Raw genomic sequence first — 7186 nt, 5'->3', positions numbered from 1 at the left:
CAGAACTCATAACCCTGATTCAGATTCCAAAATCATGCCTAGACAACTCTCAACCATCTGCTCAACTGATAGATAACTAGAAACCTACCTCTAGCTCCTCAAAATCATGCACAAAATACTAAACTCGGATCTCTCAAGTAACCAAAAAATATAGCATATAAAACTTCTCATAATTATGCAATATATGCATAAAATAGGCTCTCAATATGAATTGCATGCATAACTTCCCTTAACTGCTCCATAAATCGCTAAAAATAGCATTAAAGTGCCTGATCAATGCATGAGAGAAACAACCTGCCCTTAACCTCCAAAAATAGCTCCATACTCAACTCGATAATTGCATGTAACATTCAGTTATCTCAAACAGTCTTTGCATGAAATAGTTAACTGAACATCACTCTAGAGTTTAAAAAAAAAAACCCACTCGACTCTCCTTGCATTTAGCATTTTAAAAGTGCTAATTCATCTTAGCTCCCCTTTCTTCCTTTTATTATTATTATTATTGCATTTATTTTAATATCAATAACTTGATTTATAAATATCAATTCATTAATATTAATTACATGATTTTATGGAATAATAATAATAATATATTTTTTTTCAAAGTATGAATTAATATTAATTAATTGATAAATCAATTAATTCAATAATAATCGTCATCTCTATTTTTAGAACAAAAGAATAAAATAAAATTAAAGCTATTTATTAACATTAAACTTTTACCAAGCAAAGCTTTAATATGCTAATACATATAACTCTAATTTTATATCCCTACTATGAGCAGATCCAAAATTCATATCAATTATAACAAAGGGATTAAAAAAATGTCTAAGGTAGTTTTGCTATATTTTTATTCATTTGATTTTTTGCGTATGGAAGGAAGAGGAGGGTTTCTTAACCCTAGCCGTAGCCATGAAAGTTGCTTTGCTACAATTTTTTGCTCATGTTACTAGACGCCATATCTGCTAGTTATGTGGTGAAGATGCTATATCTGTTGGTTATGTTCTTGAGTAGATGTTGGACACCATTTCTATGAGCTTGGACGACATCTTTGCTGGTAGCGAATTTCTTCTGTTGTGCAATTTCTTCATGGATGCCATGAGTTTCTTCCATGCGGGTTTCAGTCTTGCTGAACTACTCAATTTTGAGCTTTTACTGCGGATCTTTGTTATGATTTGGAGGGCATATCTACACTTTTTGTGAATTTTTCTTCATTTCAAAAATCTGATACTTATCTTCATGCTATTTTGTTGGCTATGGTTACCATATTTTGCTGAAGTTTGGACATTTTCTTCAAAGTCTGGGCACAAATTCCTTGCTGTATGGACAAATTTGATAATATAAAGGTTTTATTTTCTTATTGAAAGGTTGTCATTCTTCTTGGGTGTTGATTCTTTTTGTGTAACCGCCACTTTTCTAACCTTGGCAAAGGATATTTGTGGGTTTGGTTGCTGAAGTTAAATCTTCCAGTTCCCATGTACACTGATCATACTCCAATCCCCTCCACTTAAAAATCCATTCAACAAATCATCACATCCATTGAGTGAGTGCTTGAAAGGCATCAAAACCCTTTTTCAAAGTAGACAATGTGGTCCAGTCCATTGTTGATTCCATTGTAGTGCAGTACCTTGCTGAACCTTTTTGTTAAAAGGAGATAGATGTTTGGGGCTTCCTTTGCTTTTGAATGGAGGCAACCCTAGTACTCATAAAATCACCTAGACTATCTTTGGTGATGCCAGACTCCTTCATGTCCCAAATAGATTCAACAACAGGAGGTGTAGATAATAAATCACTACAAGTTCTTTTATCTACACAAGCTAGGCAAAACCAATTCCCAGATGGAACTTGATCTAAAGGAGGATCAAGACAAGATATATGATAAGTGAACAGACAATCCTTCCCATCACAACATAGTAGTTCACCACCAGTTTTACAGATTTCACAAAAGCTATTGTGATTATCTAAGGGAGTCTTTTCCTGGAAAAGACTTGTGTGAAAATAAAATGCTACGACAATGTCACAATGATCCTGAATTTCAGCTACTATTTTTCCAGATTTGCACTCTAGTCCCATTTCGCCCTTCTGTTCATATTCTGTGGTGAAATCTTGAGAATGCAAACTATTTTGAACCTTTTTTTATTAGCTTTTGGTCAAACCAGCAACATCTAAGATTGTAGTTGTTTAGTCTATATGTGTTTTTACTATTATTAAACAAGCAAGAAACCTCAACTTGAGAGTCTTCTCCATCTTGCACATGATATTTCAAATATTTTTTCATATTAGTGATTTGCATCAAAGTCTTTGCACCATTGAAGCATGTTAACCCACATCTTTTTTGTTTTAACAAGATCAAACTTTCTTGCATGTAAAAACCTGTTATTATTATTTCATGTTGTTTCAATAGGAGCCATTGTCGATATTTTCATGCTTTCCTAACTTTAATCTGCTGTTGGCATCTTTACTCCATTCTACTGTAAGGTTTATTATTATTTGCATGTGGAATATAGCTTTGTTGGATGCCATTATAACTAGATATGTTCTATGCTGGTTCTTACATGAATTGAACATCATGAAGATTTTTTGCTTGTTATATATTACCATTTTTATGACTATAGGTTACTGCTATTCTTTTCCAATAACTATGAGGCTTTTCCTTCCTTACTGTTTAGATTTTGATATAACTATATTTTGTCCTTCCTTTTCTTTGACATTTGAACTTGCTGAAGCATGCCAATTATAGAAGTAAAAGGTTTCATAAATGAATACGTCCCTTTAATAATTTTTTTTAAAACTACTTAAATCAACTCTTTAAGTGATATTATTTTTGATAATCATGCTTGCATATGCTCTAAATGTCTGATCCTTTACTGATAGCAAACAACTTATTTGCTGAATTAAACTTCATGGAAATACTTGATGTATACTTGTAAAAATCTATTTCCTTCAGCTTGTAGATTCAAAATTCTATACACCCTCTATGATTTGACTGAAAGGTTTCATACCATTAACACATGTACATTCCTTTGACAATCTCTTTGTTTCTTCAATCTCCTACTATGGTTAAACTACAAGGTCCCATACTTGTAATTTATGTATGCCCCCTCAATAGTCTCCCCATGTCTTTAGTCTTTGTCTCTACATGATTTGACCATAATGTTTCACGCTTGTAATTTATGTGTGTCCCTTTGATAGCCTCCTCGGTTCTTTAGTCTTGGCCCCTACATGATTCAATCAAAAGGCTTCAAACGTGTAATTTATGCAAGATCCTTCGACAACCTCAACCCTCATACCTGTATCTACACATGGAACAAACTCATTAGTATAAACATGTTTTATTTTTTAGATTTCTCTTGCCTTCTTGTCTTTTAATATAGTTATTTGAATAACCATGTTGTAGGAATAGTAGAGTATAGATGACTAGAAAGATATCCATTGCTCAGTTCTCATGAACTGACCCATCTCTTCTTTCATTTTTTTGTAGGTTTATTCCCAGACAGAGATGTGGGCTCAACCCTTCAACATTCAGCATGAAAAGTCTCTCGTTTAGGCAATGGATGCCTTTCCTCTTATCTCTTTTTAGTGCTTTTCTATTTATACAATGTGTTTAATCCAGATATTATGTTAGGAACTGAGAATGCTTGTGATATTTGAATGCATTGTATTTAAGTATTGTGTAAAACTTGAACACTTTGTACCTCATCAAAATAGTTTTGGATATTTCAATAAAAAATGTACTATTTTGGTACTTGTATTCTGAATAAAAGTGATCAATTTTCCTGTTTATTAATTCTTGTATTTTACTTTTTGCATTCTTTTCATTTTGTAATATGTATTCTCAACAACTAAAACACACTTAGTTCAGCATATAACATAAAAATTTAGAAGGTATGTTAAATTGGTAACAATTATAAAATAAAATAATGAAAAGTACATGATGTTTTACAAATTTATTGTAAATAGAGAAGACCATGACTTACCTTGAAGAAGGTATGCAAATCATGCATTTTCAACCTTGACCCAAAATAGTCTTTCTTTGATATGAGACTTTTTATGTTTGCAATAAATCCTATGGGAAATTTAGTTTTTTTATGGCTTCAAATATGACATTAGCTTGTTGTTGCATTAATAACAAATGAATGACACTTGTATTAATCTGATTGCCATTTCTATTTGATTCAATGAAAAACTTCAATGCATGATTGGATTCATGAATGCCATTACAAATTCGGCCCAATTTTTTTTTTCACCCCTTCCATCCAATATTTTTCATAGTGCCTCTGTTACATTCTTTCCAGTATGTATAGCATCAAACAAATGCATGATTGAGAGGTGCTCGTAGTTAAATAACCTACTAAATTCTCTAGGATAGCTTTTAAGTGCTTTTGGAAGTTTCTCATCGATACCTTGATGACCTTCATGAACATCAATTACATCATTACTAAACAAAAGATACTATCCAAATTTAAATTTCATAAAAAAACCTGCATTAGATGGAATGTCATTAACTTGACGATTCATTCTATTGTATTCCAACTTCCATATGCAAGGTGTCATTCTTCATGGCTTTGATGTTCTCTTCTTTAACCATTGAAAATACATTTTTTGATAATTTGATACATATGATTTTTGTGGAGAAAGTGCCTATGTTCATTGAACACCTATTTTGCTAAAAATTTTGAATGACGAGATTTAATCTTTGGACCACAAATTGGACATGCAAATTTTCCCTTTGTTTGAAGACCTACAAGATCGTGTATAATTGGATGACATGTGTATAAGATTCATATTTAAAATTATCATGTGCAACTTAAACATACAACGAAAATGTGTTAGCAGTATTACATGTTAAATCCATAACTCTGATCACCATACTAATGTGACTGTGCAGATCCAACAGACCTTATCATTCACAAAATGCCTTATGAAGGCCTAAGATTTATATTGCTTCTTCTAGGCATGATCAATGTCCCTTCTTGAAATGATTGTGCTAACTTTAACTAATCTTAGTTAAGTCTACTTACATATTTAATACCTTGTTTGGGCGTCAATTATGAGAAAGCATTATGGGCTGACCTAGATAGGGCCATGTCCCTTCAAGGGACATGCCTTTTGGGTATGGTATTTATATAGGGTGTGGTTGTAGTTAAAGGACACACAAAGAACATCAAGTCTGCTCCTTTAAGCAAGTCTACCCTATTCAAACACTTCCAGAAATAAAAGATTTCAGAATAATAATTTTATTATTGACATCTCTTATACAAGTTTGAATAAAGATAATCTTCAACAAGCATTGGAGAAGGTATTATTTCAGTTTGATCACACAAAATTTGCAAAAACTTTACATGGTATCAGAGCTCTATTAGTTGAACCTAGGCTCTACAAATTGAACAATTAGACTTAATATATCTAGCATCATTCTTCTATCTTCAATGACATACACAATCAGACTTGAGGACATGTTTGATGGGAAAAAATACTTTCATGCTTGGAAATTCAAAATCATGATGATTCTTGAAAAAAATGATGTAAAACAATATGTTGATTCAACATCCAAACAACTTGCTATTGAACCTAATAAAACTATCTGGAGTAAAGGAAACAAGAAAGCCATGCAGATCATATTAGATGGAGTGAAAAATAAAATACTACGCATGCTAATGAAACATCAAACAACATTTAATATGATGATTTCATTATTAAATGCATATGAGGTCAAAAATGCAACTAGAGTCCTCACACTAAAAAGGAAACTAAATCATATACAGATAAAAAGGGAGAATCGATGAATTCTTGCTTCCTAAGGGTTGTTAGTCTTAGAGACAAACTTGCAAGTATAGGAACCATAATTGATGACAAGGAACTAATATTGATGGCTATATATGGGTTATCGGATTCATTAGAAACATTTGCAAAGGAGTAAGTGCTAGAGACGATCTTCTTGACTTCAATAGACTTAAGGGAGATTGTATTCAGGAAGAATCTAGAAAACTTAATAAAGGGGGAAAGTTGAAAACTGAAGATGGAGAACTTTATGTTCTCAACACAAATTCCTATAAAGGTAAGAAGAAGTACTTCAAGAAGAAAAAGGGTAATCAAAAGTATGACAAAGCTAAGAAAGATCTATCCAAAATAAAATACTTCAAATGCGAGAAATTTGGACACTATAGATCTAATTTCCTAGAGAATTCTAAGAAGCAAGTAAACTATACAAACATTACTAGGAAAGAAGATAACTATGATCCTAAGAATTGTGTATTGTATTCAACACTATCAAATGAAGTCTCAAGTAAGGCAGGGGTGATTGATAGTGGATCATCTCGACATATTATAGAATACAAAGAACAACTAGACTCTATATCAAAAGAAGTTGATGGCAAAGTCACCATTGGTGATAATTCAACACATTTTGTCAAAGGAATTAGAAATTGCACCCCAAAACTGAAGTCGGGTAGTGTTCTATATCTCAAAGGAGTACTCTATGTACCAAGAATAAAAATGAACCTACAATACTTGAATATGATGGACATAATGTTGCATTCATGGATGGTAAAGTATTGACCTGCTCTAAGAATTCTTTATTTAAGAAATCAAATTTGATTGGTCAAAGAAAGGGATACTTGTATGAAATAAATACAAAACCTAGTCAACCTATGCAAGCCTTAATTCATGAAGCTGTTGATATAAATGAAATTTGGCACAAAAGGTTAGGTCATCTAAATTTTAAAACCTTATCAACTATGGAAAAGATGGTAACTAGATTCCCTAATTTGAATAAAGATCACTCAAGCATATGCAAAGGATGTCCTTTGGGTAAGAACACCAAAATTCCATTTCAAGATAGTACTAGAAAAACTAACAATGTTTTGGAATTAATCCACTCAGATTTATGTGGTCTTATGTTTGTTCCTTCTCTTGGAGGATTCTAGTACTATATACTTTTTATAGATGACTTCTCTAGAAAAACTTGGATTTACTTCTTAAAATGTAAAGAATTAGAAGAAATCCTCAAGAGATTTAAAGAATTTAAAACCTTAATTGAAAACTTATCAGGACAAAAAAATAAAACTCTTAGGATTGATAATGGAGGCGAATATACCTAAGATTTGTTTAAAGAGTTTTGTAAAGAAACATGAATCAAGAGGGAATATACCATTCCTTATAACCCACAACAAAACTGGGTAGCAAA

The 7186-nt window shown here is 32.0% G+C and overlaps 1 long non-coding RNA gene across 2 annotated transcripts in view; it reads left to right on the top strand.

The window, feature by feature from the left end:
- Positions 1-792: 792 nt before the first annotated feature.
- Positions 793-7186, top strand: part of LOC149566647 (uncharacterized) — a 278515-nt gene continuing 272121 nt past the window's right edge. Inside the window, exons 1-2 of one of the 2 annotated variants that reach the window (XR_016361575.1) lie at positions 793-1057; positions 3482-3778. This is a non-coding gene — a long non-coding RNA (uncharacterized LOC149566647). Of the gene's footprint in view, positions 1058-3481; positions 3784-7186 lie in introns of those variants that run through there. The other variant, XR_016361574.1, reaches the window with a different exon arrangement.

Source organism: Cupressus sempervirens, chromosome 3, assembly GCF_028749045.1.
Source record: "Cupressus sempervirens isolate cs-2001-9-10 chromosome 3, ASM2874904v1, whole genome shotgun sequence".
NCBI lineage: Eukaryota > Viridiplantae > Streptophyta > Pinopsida > Cupressales > Cupressaceae > Cupressus > Cupressus sempervirens.
This window is presented reverse-complemented; position numbering and strand designations above follow the sequence as displayed.